The sequence below is a fragment of the Lissotriton helveticus genome, chromosome 4_1, assembly GCF_964261635.1.
Source record: "Lissotriton helveticus chromosome 4_1, aLisHel1.1, whole genome shotgun sequence".
Classification (NCBI taxonomy): Eukaryota; Metazoa; Chordata; class Amphibia; order Caudata; family Salamandridae; genus Lissotriton; species Lissotriton helveticus.
Window position 1 is genome coordinate 1,671,523,408 of NC_136063.1, and position 20,464 is coordinate 1,671,543,871.

The window sequence follows — 20,464 nt, forward strand, 5'->3', positions numbered from 1 at the left end:
TGCAATCGTGAAACATAAGCTTTTGCTTGGAGGCCTCACAGGTACTGATCTAATTTTCTCTTTTAAGATTATTCACAAATCATATGATATGCTTTGTATAAATCAACTATATTGTTAGATCAAAATTGAGTAAAAAGTGACTATCTCAATTTCATGACATATAGAAGAGTAAGGAGAAGAAGCTCATGTTTCAAATGTGGAGAGGCATCAACTTTTCATTATTTTCACCTCTACTAATTATATGCATTTTTATAATGTATGTGTTTATGTTGTCCTATAAATATACAGAGACATATAGCAAGATATAGGGAGATACATACGTGTAAAGTGGATATGTACAAGTTTATAAGTAAATGAGATGTTTTTCCAATTAATAATTCTAAGAACTGAATGGAAAAAGAAAATCGTAAAGTTTAGATAAGTCCCACTGTGATTTGTACTCAGATCCCGGTTTTCAGAGTCTAGAGTGCTAAGCATGATACCATCAAACCACCTGTACCAGGTTGAGCTTTTCATTTTGAGAGAAGAGATTGCATTCACGGGGGAATCTTATATTTTATTGCAAAATCGTATCTCACATAAAAAGTACTGTTCAACAGAGTGATAGCGTTACTTGAGTCCTCTGGGCAACATCCTTCCCTAACATAGTTCAATATGCAAAAGTTGAACAGAATAGAAAAGTAATAACATTCTGTTGGTCTTTGACTGTAGAACATTAAAAACTTTGAAATGTTCACATTGCTGCAGCAATTTGCTCCCTTGTCACATGGGAGGTTCCATGGTGTAATGGTTAGCACTTTGGACTTTGAATCCAAGGATCCGAGTTCAAATCTCGGTGGGACCACTTTCATGACTGTTGATCAAATCTTTTTCTGTCAAGTGTATTCATAAATATCACAAATCTAACACGGGTAGAGTGAAACATTAATTTATTGATTGTATTCTGAAAGTCTATTCGATGTGAGCAAATGATAGAACTTTTAGAAAACATGGAAATTAAATGGCTCAAAATAATGAGACATTTTGCGAGCTGACTCTGTTTTCTCAAACTCATCACAGGGGGCTGATGCAAGATATTACTTTCTTAAATCTTACTGTTATTGATAAGGGGAAGATGGAACTTTTTAATTGGAAATCCTTCATTAAAACAAAACTTGAGGAATCAAATTGTGTATTATGGGGACAGAAGATATGACGTTTTGAATAACAATCGTGAAATTCAGACACACATATATTTACACTCTGATTTTCTAAAGTAAATCCATAACCATAAAGTAAAATCTTTCGAAAGACGTGTCAAAGGTAATAATCTGAATTTCTCTTTCAAAGAAATTCACAATTAAATGCACTGTGTAAGTCAAGCATGTTGTCATATAAGAAATCAGCAAAAATTAACTATCTCATTACTGGTCATATAGATGAGAGAGGAAATGAACCTAACGTTTAAATTGTGGATGGGAAACAACAGTTTTTAGTTTTCAGCTTCAATACATATGTTTATGAATAATTGATTTCTTTATATAGTCTTATCGCTATCTAGACGGATATAGCTATGTATACATAGATGCATACTTATACGTTGATAAGTATCAGTATAAAACATTGACGTTATGTTTTTCCAAGACCAAATTCTAAGAAATGGGTGAAATAGTAAATCTCATAATTCAAGCAGGTCCCACCGAGATTTGAACTCGGATCGCTGGATTCAGAGTCCAGAGTGCTAACCATTACACCATGGAACCCTCCCATACATGAGTCATTTTTCCATTGAGACAAAAGAGAGCGCATTAGTGCGGGGGCATTTCTTACATTGATGAAACGATATCTCTGTTGAATGCTCATAGTGTAAAGAGCTATAATGTGATTTGATTCTGTTCAGATACATTCTCCTTAACAGTGTTAAATATGCAAACGTTTATCAGGATAGGCAAGTTATATCATAATGATCATCTTTGACTGTAACATATTAAAACATTTTACATTTACAAACTAATACACCCATTTCTTTGTCTCTCACATGGGCTGCGCCAAAGAGCAATGATTGGCACGTTGGACTTTGCATGCAAAGGTACCAGTCCAAATCTTCGGGGTACTATTTTATTACTCTTGACCTTTTCTATTTCTGTCACCTTTGTTTATTGATAGCTCAAATCCAACACCAGTAGGTTGAAAGAGACAATTATTGATTCCTTTCAAAACGTCCATCAGCTTGAACAAGTTACAGAAATACAAACATTATAATACGTTTACATCACATTCCTACACAAAATAGTGTGACATTAAGAAATCATATCCTGTTTTTCTGAAATGCATTTCAGAGGCCTGATTCCCAGCATCCCTTTTTGAAGCTTTCTGCGCTATTGATAAGGCGAATTTAGCACATTTTGAAAGAGAAGTGTTCTTAAATCAAACCTAGAGAACCACAATGACGGTATCATTCAGATAGTACAAATGTTTTTGTATATTAGTATGGAAATTGTGAAATAAAACGTTTTTCATGCTGATTTTCAACAGTCGATCTGCAATCGTGAAACATAAGCTTTTGCTTGGAGGCCTCACAGGTACTGATCTAATTTTCTCTTTTAAGATTATTCACAAATCATATGATATGCTTTGTATAAATCAACTATATTGTTAGATCAAAATTGAGTAAAAAGTGACTATCTCAATTTCATGACATATAGAAGAGTAAGGAGAAGAAGCTCATGTTTCAAATGTGGAGAGGCAACAACTTTTCATTATTTTCACCTCTACTAATTATATGCATTTTTATAATGTATGTGTTTATGTTGTCCTATAAATATACAGAGACATATAGCAAGATATAGGGAGATACATACGTGTAAAGTGGATATGTACAAGTTTATAAGTAAATGAGATGTTTTTCCAATTAATAATTCTAAGAACTGAATGGAAAAAGAAAATCGTAAAGTTTAGATAAGTCCCACTGTGATTTGTACTCAGATCCCGGTTTTCAGAGTCTAGAGTGCTAAGCATGATACCATCAAACCACCTGTACCAGGTTGAGCTTTTCATTTTGAGAGAAGAGATTGCATTCACGGGGGAATCTTATATTTTATTGCAAAATCGTATCTCACATAAAAAGTACTGTTCAACAGAGTGATAGAGTTACTTGAGTCCTCTGGGCAACATCCTTCCCTAACATAGTTCAATATGCAAAAGTTGAACAGAATAGAAAAGTAATAACATTCTGTTGGTCTTTGACTGTAGAACATTAAAAACTTTGAAATGTTCACATTGCTGCAGCAATTTGCTCCCTTGTCACATGGGAGGTTCCATGGTGTAATGGTTAGCACTTTGGACTTTGAATCCAAGGATCCGTGTTCAAATCTCGGTGGGACCACTTTCATGACTGTTGATCAAATCTTTTTCTGTCAAGTGTATTCATAAATATCACAAATCTAACACGGGTAGAGTGAAACATTAATTTATTGATTGTATTCTGAAAGTCTATTCGATGTGAGCAAATGATAGAACTTTTAGAAAACATGGAAATTAAATGGCTCAAAATAATGAGACATTTTGCGAGCTGACTCTGTTTTCTCAAACTCATCACAGGGGGCTGATGCAAGATATTACTTTCTTAAATCTTACTGTTATTGATAAGGGGAAGATGGAACTTTTTAATTGGAAATCCTTCATTAAAACAAAACTTGAGGAATCAAATTGTGTATTATGGGGACAGAAGATATGACGTTTTGAATAACAATCGTGAAATTCAGACACACATATATTTACACTCTGATTTTCTAAAGTAAATCCATAACCATAAAGTAAAATCTTTCGAAAGACGTGTCAAAGGTAATAATCTGAATTTCTCTTTCAAAGAAATTCACAATTAAATGCACTGTGTAAGTCAAGCATGTTGTCATATAAGAAATCAGCAAAAATTAACTATCTCATTACTGGTCATATAGATGAGAGAGGAAATGAACCTAACGTTTAAATTGTGGATGGGAAACAACAGTTTTTAGTTTTCAGCTTCAATACATATGTTTATGAATAATTGATTTCTTTATATAGTCTTATCGCTATCTAGACGGATATAGCTATGTATACATAGATGCATACTTATACGTTGATAAGTATCAGTATAAAACATTGACGTTATGTTTTTCCAAGACCAAATTCTAAGAAATGGGTGAAATAGTAAATCTCATAATTCAAGCAGGTCCCACCGAGATTTGAACTCGGATCGCTGGATTCAGAGTCCAGAGTGCTAACCATTACACCATGGAACCCTCCCATACATGAGTCATTTTTCCATTGAGACAAAAGAGAGCGCATTAGTGCGGGGGCATTTCTTACATTGATGAAACGATATCTCTGTTGAATGCTCATAGTGTAAAGAGCTATAATGTGATTTGATTCTGTTCAGATACATTCTCCTTAACAGTGTTAAATATGCAAACGTTTATCAGGATAGGCAAGTTATATCATAATGATCATCTTTGACTGTAACATATTAAAACATTTTACATTTCCAAACTAATACACCCATTTCTTTGTCTCTCACATGGGCTGCGCCAAAGAGCAATGATTGGCACGTTGGACTTTGCATGCAAAGGTACCAGTCCAAATCTTGGGGGTACTATTTTATTACTCTTGACCTTTTCTATTTCTGTCACCTTTGTTTATTGATAGCTCAAATCCAACACCAGTAGGTTGAAAGAGACAATTATTGATTCCTTTCAAAACGTCCATCAGCTTGAACAAGTTACAGAAATACAAACATTATAATACGTTTACATCACATTCCTACACAAAATAGTGTGACATTAAGAAATCCTATCCTGTTTTTCTGAAATGCATTTCAGAGGCCTGATTCCCAGCATCCCTTTTTGAAGCTTTCTGCGCTATTGATAAGGCGAATTTAGCACATTTTGAAAGAGAAGTGTTCTTAAATCAAACCTAGAGAACCACAATGACGGTATCATTCAGATAGTACAAATGTTTTTGTATATTAGTATGGAAATTGTGAAATAAAACGTTTTTCATGCTGATTTTCAACAGTCGATCTGCAATCGTGAAACATAAGCTTTTGCTTGGAGGCCTCACAGGTACTGATCTAATTTTCTCTTTTAAGATTATTCACAAATCATATGATATGCTTTGTATAAATCAACTATATTGTTAGATCAAAATTGAGTAAAAAGTGACTATCTCAATTTCATGACATATAGAAGAGTAAGGAGAAGAAGCTCATGTTTCAAATGTGGAGAAGCAACAACTTTTCATTATTTTCACCTCTACTAATTATATGCATTTTTATAATGTATGTGTTTATGTTGTCCTATAAATATACAGAGACATATAGCAAGATATAGGGAGATACATACGTGTAAAGTGGATATGTACAAGTTTATAAGTAAATGAGATGTTTTTCCAATTAATAATTCTAAGAACTGAATGGAAAAAGAAAATCGTAAAGTTTAGATAAGTCCCACTGTGATTTGTACTCAGATCCCGGTTTTCAGAGTCTAGAGTGCTAAGCATGATACCATCAAACCACCTGTACCAGGTTGAGCTTTTCATTTTGAGAGAAGAGATTGCATTCACGGGGGAATCTTATATTTTATTGCAAAATCGTATCTCACATAAAAAGTACTGTTCAACAGAGTGATAGAGTTACTTGAGTCCTCTGGGCAACATCCTTCCCTAACATAGTTCAATATGCAAAAGTTGAACAGAATAGAAAAGTAATAACATTCTGTTGGTCTTTGACTGTAGAACATTAAAAACTTTGAAATGTTCACATTGCTGCAGCAATTTGCTCCCTTGTCACATGGGAGGTTCCATGGTGTAATGGTTAGCACTTTGGACTTTGAATCCAAGGATCCGTGTTCAAATCTCGGTGGGACCACTTTCATGACTGTTGATCAAATCTTTTTCTGTCAAGTGTATTCATAAATATCACAAATCTAACACGGGTAGAGTGAAACATTAATTTATTGATTGTATTCTGAAAGTCTATTCGATGTGAGCAAATGATAGAACTTTTAGAAAACATGGAAATTAAATGGCTCAAAATAATGAGACATTTTGCGAGCTGACTCTGTTTTCTCAAACTCATCACAGGGGGCTGATGCAAGATATTACTTTCTTAAATCTTACTGTTATTGATAAGGGGAAGATGGAACTTTTTAATTGGAAATCCTTCATTAAAACAAAACTTGAGGAATCAAATTGTGTATTATGGGGACAGAAGATATGACGTTTTGAATAACAATCGTGAAATTCAGACACACATATATTTACACTCTGATTTTCTAAAGTAAATCCATAACCATAAAGTAAAATCTTTCGAAAGACGTGTCAAAGGTAATAATCTGAATTTCTCTTTCAAAGAAATTCACAATTAAATGCACTGTGTAAGTCAAGCATGTTGTCATATAAGAAATCAGCAAAAATTAACTATCTCATTACTGGTCATATAGATGAGAGAGGAAATGAACCTAACGTTTAAATTGTGGATGGGAAACAACAGTTTTTAGTTTTCAGCTTCAATACATATGTTTATGAATAATTGATTTCTTTATATAGTCTTATCGCTATCTAGACGGATATAGCTATGTATACATAGATGCATACTTATACGTTGATAAGTATCAGTATAAAACATTGACGTTATGTTTTTCCAAGACCAAATTCTAAGAAATGGGTGAAATAGTAAATCTCATAATTCAAGCAGGTCCCACCGAGATTTGAACTCGGATCGCTGGATTCAGAGTCCAGAGTGCTAACCATTACACCATGGAACCCTCCCATACATGAGTCATTTTTCCATTGAGACAAAAGAGAGCGCATTAGTGCGGGGGCATTTCTTACATTGATGAAACGATATCTCTGTTGAATGCTCATAGTGTAAAGAGCTATAATGTGATTTGATTCTGTTCAGATACATTCTCCTTAACAGTGTTAAATATGCAAACGTTTATCAGGATAGGCAAGTTATATCATAATGATCATCTTTGACTGTAACATATTAAAACATTTTACATTTCCAAACTAATACACCCATTTCTTTGTCTCTCACATGGGCTGCGCCAAAGAGCAATGATTGGCACGTTGGACTTTGCATGCAAAGGTACCAGTCCAAATCTTGGGGGTACTATTTTATTACTCTTGACCTTTTCTATTTCTGTCACCTTTGTTTATTGATAGCTCAAATCCAACACCAGTAGGTTGAAAGAGACAATTATTGATTCCTTTCAAAACGTCCATCAGCTTGAACAAGTTACAGAAATACAAACATTATAATACGTTTACATCACATTCCTACACAAAATAGTGTGACATTAAGAAATCCTATCCTGTTTTTCTGAAATGCATTTCAGAGGCCTGATTCCCAGCATCCCTTTTTGAAGCTTTCTGCGCTATTGATAAGGCGAATTTAGCACATTTTGAAAGAGAAGTGTTCTTAAATCAAACCTAGAGAACCACAATGACGGTATCATTCAGATAGTACAAATGTTTTTGTATATTAGTATGGAAATTGTGAAATAAAACGTTTTTCATGCTGATTTTCAACAGTCGATCTGCAATCGTGAAACATAAGCTTTTGCTTGGAGGCCTCACAGGTACTGATCTAATTTTCTCTTTTAAGATTATTCACAAATCATATGATATGCTTTGTATAAATCAACTATATTGTTAGATCAAAATTGAGTAAAAAGTGACTATCTCAATTTCATGACATATAGAAGAGTAAGGAGAAGAAGCTCATGTTTCAAATGTGGAGAAGCAACAACTTTTCATTATTTTCACCTCTACTAATTATATGCATTTTTATAATGTATGTGTTTATGTTGTCCTATAAATATACAGAGACATATAGCAAGATATAGGGAGATACATACGTGTAAAGTGGATATGTACAAGTTTATAAGTAAATGAGATGTTTTTCCAATTAATAATTCTAAGAACTGAATGGAAAAAGAAAATCGTAAAGTTTAGATAAGTCCCACTGTGATTTGTACTCAGATCCCGGTTTTCAGAGTCTAGAGTGCTAAGCATGATACCATCAAACCACCTGTACCAGGTTGAGCTTTTCATTTTGAGAGAAGAGATTGCATTCACGGGGGAATCTTATATTTTATTGCAAAATCGTATCTCACATAAAAAGTACTGTTCAACAGAGTGATAGAGTTACTTGAGTCCTCTGGGCAACATCCTTCCCTAACATAGTTCAATATGCAAAAGTTGAACAGAATAGAAAAGTAATAACATTCTGTTGGTCTTTGACTGTAGAACATTAAAAACTTTGAAATGTTCACATTGCTGCAGCAATTTGCTCCCTTGTCACATGGGAGGTTCCATGGTGTAATGGTTAGCACTTTGGACTTTGAATCCAAGGATCCGTGTTCAAATCTCGGTGGGACCACTTTCATGACTGTTGATCAAATCTTTTTCTGTCAAGTGTATTCATAAATATCACAAATCTAACACGGGTAGAGTGAAACATTAATTTATTGATTGTATTCTGAAAGTCTATTCGATGTGAGCAAATGATAGAACTTTTAGAAAACATGGAAATTAAATGGCTCAAAATAATGAGACATTTTGCGAGCTGACTCTGTTTTCTCAAACTCATCACAGGGGGCTGATGCAAGATATTACTTTCTTAAATCTTACTGTTATTGATAAGGGGAAGATGGAACTTTTTAATTGGAAATCCTTCATTAAAACAAAACTTGAGGAATCAAATTGTGTATTATGGGGACAGAAGATATGACGTTTTGAATAACAATCGTGAAATTCAGACACACATATTTTTACACTCTGATTTTCTAAAGTAAATCCATAACCATAAAGTAAAATCTTTCGAAAGACGTGTCAAAGGTAATAATCTGAATTTCTCTTTCAAAGAAATTCACAATTAAATGCACTGTGTAAGTCAAGCATGTTGTCATATAAGAAATCAGCAAAAATTAACTATCTCATTACTGGTCATATAGATGAGAGAGGAAATGAACCTAACGTTTAAATTGTGGATGGGAAACAACAGTTTTTAGTTTTCAGCTTCAATACATATGTTTATGAATAATTGATTTCTTTATATAGTCTTATCGCTATCTAGACGGATATAGCTATGTATACATAGATGCATACTTATACGTTGATAAGTATCAGTATAAAACATTGACGTTATGTTTTTCCAAGACCAAATTCTAAGAAATGGGTGAAATAGTAAATCTCATAATTCAAGCAGGTCCCACCGAGATTTGAACTCGGATCGCTGGATTCAGAGTCCAGAGTGCTAACCATTACACCATGGAACCCTCCCATACATGAGTCATTTTTCCATTGAGACAAAAGAGAGCGCATTAGTGCGGGGGCATTTCTTACATTGATGAAACGATATCTCTGTTGAATGCTCATAGTGTAAAGAGCTATAATGTGATTTGATTCTGTTCAGATACATTCTCCTTAACAGTGTTAAATATGCAAACGTTTATCAGGATAGGCAAGTTATATCATAATGATCATCTTTGACTGTAACATATTAAAACATTTTACATTTCCAAACTAATACACCCATTTCTTTGTCTCTCACATGGGCTGCGCCAAAGAGCAATGATTGGCACGTTGGACTTTGCATGCAAAGGTACCAGTCCAAATCTTGGGGGTACTATTTTATTACTCTTGACCTTTTCTATTTCTGTCACCTTTGTTTATTGATAGCTCAAATCCAACACCAGTAGGTTGAAAGAGACAATTATTGATTCCTTTCAAAACGTCCATCAGCTTGAACAAGTACCAGAAATACAAACAGTATAATACGTTTACATCACATTCCTACACAAAATAGTGTGACATTAAGAAATCCTATCTTGTTTTTCTGAAATGCATTTCAGAGGCCTGATTCCCAGCATCCCTTTTTGAAGCTTTCTGCGCTATTCATAAGGCGAATTTAGCACATTTTGAAAGAGAAGTGTTCTTAAATCAAACCTAGAGAACCACAATGACGGTATCATTCAGATAGTACAAATGTTTTTTTGTATATTAGTATGGAAATTGTGAAATAAAACGTTTTTCATGCTGATTTTCAACAGTCGATCTGCAATCGTGAAACATAAGCTTTTGCTTGGAGGCCTCACAGGTACTGATCTAATTTTCTCTTTTAAGATTATTCACAAATCATATGATATGCTTTGTATAAATCAACTATATTGTTAGATCAAAATTGAGTAAAAAGTGACTATCTCAATTTCATGACATATAGAAGAGTAAGGAGAAGAAGCTCATGTTTCAAATGTGGAGAGGCAACAACTTTTCATTATTTTCACCTCTACTAATTATATGCATTTTTATAATGTATGTGTTTATGTTGTCCTATAAATATACAGAGACATATAGCAAGATATAGGGAGATACATACGTGTAAAGTGGATATGTACAAGTTTATAAGTAAATTAGATGTTTTTCCAATTAATAATTCTAAGAACTGAATGGAAAAGAAAATCGTAAAGTTTAGATAAGTCCCACTGTGATTTGTACTCAGATCCCGGTTTTCAGAGTCTAGAGTGCTAAGCATGATACCATCAAACCACCTGTACCAGGTTGAGCTTTTCATTTTGAGAGAAGAGATTGCATTCACGGGGGAATCTTATATATTATTGCAAAATCGTATCTCACATAAAAAGTACTGTTCAACAGAGTGATAGCGTTACTTGAGTCCTCTGGGCAACATCCTTCCCTAACATAGTTCAATATGCAAAAGTTGAACAGAATAGAAAAGTAATAACATTCTGTTGGTCTTTGACTGTAGAACATTAAAAACTTTGAAATGTTCACATTGCTGCAGCAATTTGCTCCCTTGTCACATGGGAGGTTCCATGGTGTAATGGTTAGCACTTTGGACTTTGAATCCAAGGATCCGAGTTCAAATCTCGGTGGGACCACTTTCATGACTGTTGATCAAATCTTTTTCTGTCAAGTGTATTCATAAATATCACAAATCTAACACGGGTAGAGTGAAACATTAATTTATTGATTGTATTCTGAAAGTCTATTCGATGTGAGCAAATGATAGAACTTTTAGAAAACATGAAAATTAAATGGCTCAAAATAATGAGACATTTTGCGAGCTGACTCTGTTTTCTCAAACTCATCACAGGGGGCTGATGCAAGATATTACTTTCTTAAATCTTACTGTTATTGATAAGGGGAAGATGGAACTTTTTAATTGGAAATCCTTCATTAAAACAAAACTTGAGGAATCAAATTGTGTATTATGGGGACAGAAGATATGACGTTTTGAATAACAATCGTGAAATTCAGACACACATATATTTACACTCTGATTTTCTAAAGTAAATCCATAACCATAAAGTAAAATCTTTCGAAAGACGTGTCAAAGGTAATAATCTGAATTTCTCTTTCAAAGAAATTCACAATTAAATGCACTGTGTAAGTCAAGCATGTTGTCATATAAGAAATCAGCAAAAATTAACTATCTCATTACTGGTCATATAGATGAGAGAGGAAATGAACCTAACGTTTAAATTGTGGATGGGAAACAACAGTTTTTAGTTTTCAGCTTCAATACATATGTTTATGAATAATTGATTTCTTTATATAGTCTTATCGCTATCTAGACGGATATAGCTATGTATACATAGATGCATACTTATACGTTGATAAGTATCAGTATAAAACATTGACGTTATGTTTTTCCAAGACCAAATTCTAAGAAATGGGTGAAATAGTAAATCTCATAATTCAAGCAGGTCCCACCGAGATTTGAACTCGGATCGCTGGATTCAGAGTCCAGAGTGCTAACCATTACACCATGGAACCCTCCCATACATGAGTCATTTTTCCATTGAGACAAAAGAGAGCGCATTAGTGCGGGGGCATTTCTTACATTGATGAAACGATATCTCTGTTGAATGCTCATAGTGTAAAGAGCTATAATGTGATTTGATTCTGTTCAGATACATTCTCCTTAACAGTGTTAAATATGCAAACGTTTATCAGGATAGGCAAGTTATATCATAATGATCATCTTTGACTGTAACATATTAAAACATTTTACATTTCCAAACTAATACACCCATTTCTTTGTCTCTCACATGGGCTGCGCCAAAGAGCAATGATTGGCACGTTGGACTTTGCATGCAAAGGTACCAGTCCAAATCTTGGGGGTACTATTTTATTACTCTTGACCTTTTCTATTTCTGTCACCTTTGTTTATTGATAGCTCAAATCCAACACCAGTAGGTTGAAAGAGACAATTATTGATTCCTTTCAAAACGTCCATCAGCTTGAACAAGTACCAGAAATACAAACATTATAATACGTTTACATCACATTCCTACACAAAATAGTGTGACATTAAGAAATCATATCCTGTTTTTCTGAAATGCATTTCAGAGGCCTGATTCCCAGCATCCCTTTTTGAAGCTTTCTGCGCTATTGATAAGGCGAATTTAGCACATTTTGAAAGAGAAGTGTTCTTAAATCAAACCTAGAGAACCACAATGACGGTATCATTCAGATAGTACAAATGTTTTTGTATATTAGTATGGAAATTGTGAAATAAAACGTTTTTCATGCTGATTTTCAACAGTCGATCTGCAATCGTGAAACATAAGCTTTTGCTTGGAGGCCTCACAGGTACTGATCTAATTTTCTCTTTTAAGATTATTCACAAATCATATGATATGCTTTGTATAAATCAACTATATTGTTAGATCAAAATTGAGTAAAAAGTGACTATCTCAATTTCATGACATATAGAAGAGTAAGGAGAAGAAGCTCATGTTTCAAATGTGGAGAGGCAACAACTTTTCATTATTTTCACCTCTACTAATTATATGCATTTTTATAATGTATGTGTTTATGTTGTCCTATAAATATACAGAGACATATAGCAAGATATAGGGAGATACATACGTGTAAAGTGGATATGTACAAGTTTATAAGTAAATGAGATGTTTTTCCAATTAATAATTCTAAGAACTGAATGGAAAAAGAAAATCGTAAAGTTTAGATAAGTCCCACTGTGATTTGTACTCAGATCCCGGTTTTCAGAGTCTAGAGTGCTAAGCATGATACCATCAAACCACCTGTACCAGGTTGAGCTTTTCATTTTGAGAGAAGAGATTGCATTCACGGGGGAATCTTATATTTTATTGCAAAATCGTATCTCACATAAAAAGTACTGTTCAACAGAGTGATAGCGTTACTTGAGTCCTCTGGGCAACATCCTTCCCTAACATAGTTCAATATGCAAAAGTTGAACAGAATAGAAAAGTAATAACATTCTGTTGGTCTTTGACTGTAGAACATTAAAAACTTTGAAATGTTCACATTGCTGCAGCAATTTGCTCCCTTGTCACATGGGAGGTTCCATGGTGTAATGGTTAGCACTTTGGACTTTGAATCCAAGGATCCGTGTTCAAATCTCGGTGGGACCACTTTCATGACTGTTGATCAAATCTTTTTCTGTCAAGTGTATTCATAAATATCACAAATCTAACACGGGTAGAGTGAAACATTAATTTATTGATTGTATTCTGAAAGTCTATTCGATGTGAGCAAATGATAGAACTTTTAGAAAACATGGAAATTAAATGGCTCAAAATAATGAGACATTTTGCGAGCTGACTCTGTTTTCTCAAACTCATCACAGGGGGCTGATGCAAGATATTACTTTCTTAAATCTTACTGTTATTGATAAGGGGAAGATGGAACTTTTTAATTGGAAATCCTTCATTAAAACAAAACTTGAGGAATCAAATTGTGTATTATGGGGACAGAAGATATGACGTTTTGAATAACAATCGTGAAATTCAGACACACATATATTTACACTCTGATTTTCTAAAGTAAATCCATAACCATAAAGTAAAATCTTTCGAAAGACGTGTCAAAGGTAATAATCTGAATTTCTCTTTCAAAGAAATTCACAATTAAATGCACTGTGTAAGTCAAGCATGTTGTCATATAAGAAATCAGCAAAAATTAACTATCTCATTACTGGTCATATAGATGAGAGAGGAAATGAACCTAACGTTTAAATTGTGGATGGGAAACAACAGTTTTTAGTTTTCAGCTTCAATACATATGTTTATGAATAATTGATTTCTTTATATAGTCTTATCGCTATCTAGACGGATATAGCTATGTATACATAGATGCATACTTATACGTTGATAAGTATCAGTATAAAACATTGACGTTATGTTTTTCCAAGACCAAATTCTAAGAAATGGGTGAAATAGTAAATCTCATAATTCAAGCAGGTCCCACCGAGATTTGAACTCGGATCGCTGGATTCAGAGTCCAGAGTGCTAACCATTACACCATGGAACCCTCCCATACATGAGTCATTTTTCCATTGAGACAAAAGAGAGCGCATTAGTGCGGGGGCATTTCTTACATTGATGAAACGATATCTCTGTTGAATGCTCATAGTGTAAAGAGCTATAATGTGATTTGATTCTGTTCAGATACATTCTCCTTAACAGTGTTAAATATGCAAACGTTTATCAGGATAGGCAAGTTATATCATAATGATCATCTTTGACTGTAACATATTAAAACATTTTACATTTCCAAACTAATACACCCATTTCTTTGTCTCTCACATGGGCTGCGCCAAAGAGCAATGATTGGCACGTTGGACTTTGCATGCAAAGGTACCAGTCCAAATCTTGGGGGTACTATTTTATTACTCTTGACCTTTTCTATTTCTGTCACCTTTGTTTATTGATAGCTCAAATCCAACACCAGTAGGTTGAAAGAGACAATTATTGATTCCTTTCAAAACGTCCATCAGCTTGAACAAGTTACAGAAATACAAACATTATAATACGTTTACATCACATTCCTACACAAAATAGTGTGACATTAAGAAATCCTATCCTGTTTTTCTGAAATGCATTTCAGAGGCCTGATTCCCAGCATCCCTTTTTGAAGCTTTCTGCGCTATTGATAAGGCGAATTTAGCACATTTTGAAAGAGAAGTGTTCTTAAATCAAACCTAGAGAACCACAATGACGGTATCATTCAGATAGTACAAATGTTTTTGTATATTAGTATGGAAATTGTGAAATAAAACGTTTTTCATGCTGATTTTCAACAGTCGATCTGCAATCGTGAAACATAAGCTTTTGCTTGGAGGCCTCACAGGTACTGATCTAATTTTCTCTTTTAAGATTATTCACAAATCATATGATATGCTTTGTATAAATCAACTATATTGTTAGATCAAAATTGAGTAAAAAGTGACTATCTCAATTTCATGACATATAGAAGAGTAAGGAGAAGAAGCTCATGTTTCAAATGTGGAGAAGCAACAACTTTTCATTATTTTCACCTCTACTAATTATATGCATTTTTATAATGTATGTGTTTATGTTGTCCTATAAATATACAGAGACATATAGCAAGATATAGGGAGATACATACGTGTAAAGTGGATATGTACAAGTTTATAAGTAAATGAGATGTTTTTCCAATTAATAATTCTAAGAACTGAATGGAAAAAGAAAATCGTAAAGTTTAGATAAGTCCCACTGTGATTTGTACTCAGATCCCGGTTTTCAGAGTCTAGAGTGCTAAGCATGATACCATCAAACCACCTGTACCAGGTTGAGCTTTTCATTTTGAGAGAAGAGATTGCATTCACGGGGGAATCTTATATTTTATTGCAAAATCGTATCTCACATAAAAAGTACTGTTCAACAGAGTGATAGAGTTACTTGAGTCCTCTGGGCAACATCCTTCCCTAACATAGTTCAATATGCAAAAGTTGAACAGAATAGAAAAGTAATAACATTCTGTTGGTCTTTGACTGTAGAACATTAAAAACTTTGAAATGTTCACATTGCTGCAGCAATTTGCTCCCTTGTCACATGGGAGGTTCCATGGTGTAATGGTTAGCACTTTGGACTTTGAATCCAAGGATCCGTGTTCAAATCTCGGTGGGACCACTTTCATGACTGTTGATCAAATCTTTTTCTGTCAAGTGTATTCATAAATATCACAAATCTAACACGGGTAGAGTGAAACATTAATTTATTGATTGTATTCTGAAAGTCTATTCGATGTGAGCAAATGATAGAACTTTTAGAAAACATGGAAATTAAATGGCTCAAAATAATGAGACATTTTGCGAGCTGACTCTGTTTTCTCAAACTCATCACAGGGGGCTGATGCAAGATATTACTTTCTTAAATCTTACTGTTATTGATAAGGGGAAGATGGAACTTTTTAATTGGAAATCCTTCATTAAAACAAAACTTGAGGAATCAAATTGTGTATTATGGGGACAGAAGATATGACGTTTTGAATAACAATCGTGAAATTCAGACACACATATTTTTACACTCTGATTTTCTAAAGTAAATCCATAACCATAAAGTAAAATCTTTCGAAAGACGTGTCAAAGGTAATAATCTGAATTTCTCTTTCAAAGAAATTCACAATTAAATGCACTGTGTAAGTCAAGCATGTTGTCATATAAGAAATCAGCAAAAATTAACTATCTCATTACTGGTCATATAGATGAGAGAGGAAATGAACCTAACGTTTAAATTGTGGATGGGAAACAACAGTTTTTAGTTTTCAGCTTCAATACATATGTTTATGAATAATTGATTTCTTTATATAGTCTTATCGCTATCTAGACGGATATAGCTATGTATACATAGATGCATACTTATACGTTGATAAGTATCAGTATAAAACATTGACGTTATGTTTTTCCAAGACCAAATTCTAAGAAATGGGTGAAATAGTAAATCTCATAATTCAAGCAGGTCCCACCGAGATTTGAACTCGGATCGCTGGATTCAGAGTCCAGAGTGCTAACCATTACACCATGGAACCCTCCCATACATGAGTCATTTTTCCATTGAGACAAAAGAGAGCGCATTAGTGCGGGGGCATTTCTTACATTGATGAAACGATATCTCTGTTGAATGCTCATAGTGTAAAGAGCTATAATGTGATTTGATTCTGTTCAGATACATTCTCCTTAACAGTGTTAAATATGCAAACGTTTATCAGGATAGGCAAGTTATATCATAATGATCATCTTTGACTGTAACATATTAAAACATTTTACATTTCCAAACTAATACACCCATTTCTTTGTCTCTCACATGGGCTGCGCCAAAGAGCAATGATTGGCACGTTGGACTTTGCATGCAAAGGTACCAGTCCAAATCTTGGGGGTACTATTTTATTACTCTTGACCTTTTCTATTTCTGTCACCTTTGTTTATTGATAGCTCAAATCCAACACCAGTAGGTTGAAAGAGACAATTATTGATTCCTTTCAAAACGTCCATCAGCTTGAACAAGTACCAGAAATACAAACAGTATAATACGTTTACATCACATTCCTACACAAAATAGTGTGACATTAAGAAATCCTATCTTGTTTTTCTGAAATGCATTTCAGAGGCCTGATTCCCAGCATCCCTTTTTGAAGCTTTCTGCGCTATTCATAAGGCGAATTTAGCACATTTTGAAAGAGAAGTGTTCTTAAATCAAACCTAGAGAACCACAATGACGGTATCATTCAGATAGTACAAATGTTTTTTTGTATATTAGTATGGAAATTGTGAAATAAAACGTTTTTCATGCTGATTTTCAACAGTCGATCTGCAATCGTGAAACATAAGCTTTTGCTTGGAGGCCTCACAGGTACTGATCTAATTTTCTCTTTTAAGATTATTCACAAATCATATGATATGCTTTGTATAAATCAACTATATTGTTAGATCAAAATTGAGTAAAAAGTGACTATCTCAATTTCATGACATATAGAAGAGTAAGGAGAAGAAGCTCATGTTTCAAATGTGGAGAGGCAACAACTTTTCATTATTTTCACCTCTACTAATTATATGCATTTTTATAATGTATGTGTTTATGTTGTCCTATAAATATACAGAGACATATAGCAAGATATAGGGAGATACATACGTGTAAAGTGGATATGTACAAGTTTATAAGTAAATTAGATGTTTTTCCAATTAATAATTCTAAGAACTGAATGGAAAAGAAAATCGTAAAGTTTAGATAAGTCCCACTGTGATTTGTACTCAGATCCCGGTTTTCAGAGTCTAGAGTGCTAAGCATGATACCATCAAACCACCTGTACCAGGTTGAGCTTTTCATTTTGAGAGAAGAGATTGCATTCACGGGGGAATCTTATATATTATTGCAAAATCGTATCTCACATAAAAAGTACTGTTCAACAGAGTGATAGCGTTACTTGAGTCCTCTGGGCAACATCCTTCCCTAACATAGTTCAATATGCAAAAGTTGAACAGAATAGAAAAGTAATAACATTCTGTTGGTCTTTGACTGTAGAACATTAAAAACTTTGAAATGTTCACATTGCTGCAGCAATTTGCTCCCTTGTCACATGGGAGGTTCCATGGTGTAATGGTTAGCACTTTGGACTTTGAATCCAAGGATCCGAGTTCAAATCTCGGTGGGACCACTTTCATGACTGTTGATCAAATCTTTTTCTGTCAAGTGTATTCATAAATATCACAAATCTAACACGGGTAGAGTGAAACATTAATTTATTGATTGTATTCTGAAAGTCTATTCGATGTGAGCAAATGATAGAACTTTTAGAAAACATGAAAATTAAATGGCTCAAAATAATGAGACATTTTGCGAGCTGACTCTGTTTTCTCAAACTCATCACAGGGGGCTGATGCAAGATATTACTTTCTTAAATCTTACTGTTATTGATAAGGGGAAGATGGAACTTTTTAATTGGAAATCCTTCATTAAAACAAAACTTGAGGAATCAAATTGTGTATTATGGGGACAGAAGATATGACGTTTTGAATAACAATCGTGAAATTCAGACACACATATATTTACACTCTGATTTTCTAAAGTAAATCCATAACCATAAAGTAAAATCTTTCGAAAGACGTGTCAAAGGTAATAATCTGAATTTCTCTTTCAAAGAAATTCACAATTAAATGCACTGTGTAAGTCAAGCATGTTGTCATATAAGAAATCAGCAAAAATTAACTATCTCATTACTGGTCATATAGATGAGAGAGGAAATGAACCTAACGTTTAAATTGTGGATGGGAAACAACAGTTTTTAGTTTTCAGCTTCAATACATATGTTTATGAATAATTGATTTCTTTATATAGTCTTATCGCTATCTAGACGGATATAGCTATGTATACATAGATGCATACTTATACGTTGATAAGTATCAGTATAAAACATTGACGTTATGTTTTTCCAAGACCAAATTCTAAGAAATGGGTGAAATAGTAAATCTCATAATTCAAGCAGGTCCCACCGAGATTTGAACTCGGATCGCTGGATTCAGAGTCCAGAGTGCTAACCATTACACCATGGAACCCTCCCATACATGAGTCATTTTTCCATTGAGACAAAAGAGAGCGCATTAGTGCGGGGGCATTTCTTACATTGATGAAACGATATCTCTGTTGAATGCTCATAGTGTAAAGAGCTATAATGTGATTTGATTCTGTTCAGATACATTCTCCTTAACAGTGTTAAATATGCAAACGTTTATCAGGATAGGCAAGTTATATCATAATGATCATCTTTGACTGTAACATATTAAAACATTTTACATTTCCAAACTAATACACCCATTTCTTTGTCTCTCACATGGGCTGCGCCAAAGAGCAATGATTGGCACGTTGGACTTTGCATGCAAAGGTACCAGTCCAAATCTTGGGGGTACTATTTTATTACTCTTGACCTTTTCTATTTCTGTCACCTTTGTTTATTGATAGCTCAAATCCAACACCAGTAGGTTGAAAGAGACAATTATTGATTCCTTTCAAAACGTCCATCAGCTTGAACAAGTACCAGAAATACAAACATTATAATACGTTTACATCACATTCCTACACAAAATAGTGTGACATTAAGAAATCATATCCTGTTTTTCTGAAATGCATTTCAGAGGCCTGATTCCCAGCATCCCTTTTTGAAGCTTTCTGCGCTATTGATAAGGCGAATTTAGCACATTTTGAAAGAGAAGTGTTCTTAAATCAAACCTAGAGAACCACAATGACGGTATCATTCAGATAGTACAAATGTTTTTGTATATTAGTATGGAAATTGTGAAATAAAACGTTTTTCATGCTGATTTTCAACAGTCGATCTGCAATCGTGAAACATAAGCTTTTGCTTGGAGGCCTCACAGGTACTGATCTAATTTTCTCTTTTAAGATTATTCACAAATCATATGATATGCTTTGTATAAATCAACTATATTGTTAGATCAAAATTGAGTAAAAAGTGACTATCTCAATTTCATGACATATAGAAGAGTAAGGAGAAGAAGCTCATGTTTCAAATGTGGAGAGGCAACAACTTTTCATTATTTTCACCTCTACTAATTATATGCATTTTTATAATGTATGTGTTTATGTTGTCCTATAAATATACAGAGACATATAGCAAG

The 20,464-nt window shown here is 33.9% G+C and overlaps 16 non-coding genes across 16 annotated transcripts; 8 read left to right on the top strand and 8 right to left on the bottom strand.

Moving 5' to 3' along the window:
• Positions 1 to 772: 772 nt before the first annotated feature.
• TRNAQ-UUG (transfer RNA glutamine (anticodon UUG)) lies at positions 773 to 844 on the top strand. The gene has a single exon. It is a non-coding gene; the product is annotated as a tRNA-Gln (tRNA).
• An 826-nt stretch (positions 845 to 1,670) lies between these two features.
• Positions 1,671 to 1,742, bottom strand: TRNAQ-CUG (transfer RNA glutamine (anticodon CUG)). The gene has a single exon. It is a non-coding gene; the product is annotated as a tRNA-Gln (tRNA).
• A 1,550-nt stretch (positions 1,743 to 3,292) lies between these two features.
• Positions 3,293 to 3,364, top strand: TRNAQ-UUG (transfer RNA glutamine (anticodon UUG)). The gene has a single exon. It is a non-coding gene; the product is annotated as a tRNA-Gln (tRNA).
• An 826-nt stretch (positions 3,365 to 4,190) lies between these two features.
• Positions 4,191 to 4,262, bottom strand: TRNAQ-CUG (transfer RNA glutamine (anticodon CUG)). The gene has a single exon. It is a non-coding gene; the product is annotated as a tRNA-Gln (tRNA).
• Positions 4,263 to 5,812: 1,550 nt separating this feature from the next.
• TRNAQ-UUG (transfer RNA glutamine (anticodon UUG)) lies at positions 5,813 to 5,884 on the top strand. The gene has a single exon. It is a non-coding gene; the product is annotated as a tRNA-Gln (tRNA).
• An 826-nt stretch (positions 5,885 to 6,710) lies between these two features.
• TRNAQ-CUG (transfer RNA glutamine (anticodon CUG)) lies at positions 6,711 to 6,782 on the bottom strand. The gene has a single exon. It is a non-coding gene; the product is annotated as a tRNA-Gln (tRNA).
• A 1,550-nt stretch (positions 6,783 to 8,332) lies between these two features.
• TRNAQ-UUG (transfer RNA glutamine (anticodon UUG)) lies at positions 8,333 to 8,404 on the top strand. Its single transcript has one exon. It is a non-coding gene; the product is annotated as a tRNA-Gln (tRNA).
• Positions 8,405 to 9,230: 826 nt separating this feature from the next.
• TRNAQ-CUG (transfer RNA glutamine (anticodon CUG)) lies at positions 9,231 to 9,302 on the bottom strand. The gene has a single exon. It is a non-coding gene; the product is annotated as a tRNA-Gln (tRNA).
• Positions 9,303 to 10,853: 1,551 nt separating this feature from the next.
• TRNAQ-UUG (transfer RNA glutamine (anticodon UUG)) lies at positions 10,854 to 10,925 on the top strand. Its single transcript has one exon. It is a non-coding gene; the product is annotated as a tRNA-Gln (tRNA).
• An 826-nt stretch (positions 10,926 to 11,751) lies between these two features.
• Positions 11,752 to 11,823, bottom strand: TRNAQ-CUG (transfer RNA glutamine (anticodon CUG)). The gene has a single exon. It is a non-coding gene; the product is annotated as a tRNA-Gln (tRNA).
• Positions 11,824 to 13,373: 1,550 nt separating this feature from the next.
• On the top strand, positions 13,374 to 13,445 carry TRNAQ-UUG (transfer RNA glutamine (anticodon UUG)). The gene has a single exon. It is a non-coding gene; the product is annotated as a tRNA-Gln (tRNA).
• An 826-nt stretch (positions 13,446 to 14,271) lies between these two features.
• TRNAQ-CUG (transfer RNA glutamine (anticodon CUG)) lies at positions 14,272 to 14,343 on the bottom strand. Its single transcript has one exon. It is a non-coding gene; the product is annotated as a tRNA-Gln (tRNA).
• A 1,550-nt stretch (positions 14,344 to 15,893) lies between these two features.
• TRNAQ-UUG (transfer RNA glutamine (anticodon UUG)) lies at positions 15,894 to 15,965 on the top strand. Its single transcript has one exon. It is a non-coding gene; the product is annotated as a tRNA-Gln (tRNA).
• Positions 15,966 to 16,791: 826 nt separating this feature from the next.
• Positions 16,792 to 16,863, bottom strand: TRNAQ-CUG (transfer RNA glutamine (anticodon CUG)). The gene has a single exon. It is a non-coding gene; the product is annotated as a tRNA-Gln (tRNA).
• Positions 16,864 to 18,414: 1,551 nt separating this feature from the next.
• Positions 18,415 to 18,486, top strand: TRNAQ-UUG (transfer RNA glutamine (anticodon UUG)). Its single transcript has one exon. It is a non-coding gene; the product is annotated as a tRNA-Gln (tRNA).
• An 826-nt stretch (positions 18,487 to 19,312) lies between these two features.
• On the bottom strand, positions 19,313 to 19,384 carry TRNAQ-CUG (transfer RNA glutamine (anticodon CUG)). Its single transcript has one exon. It is a non-coding gene; the product is annotated as a tRNA-Gln (tRNA).
• Between the last annotated feature and the right edge of the window lie 1,080 nt (positions 19,385 to 20,464).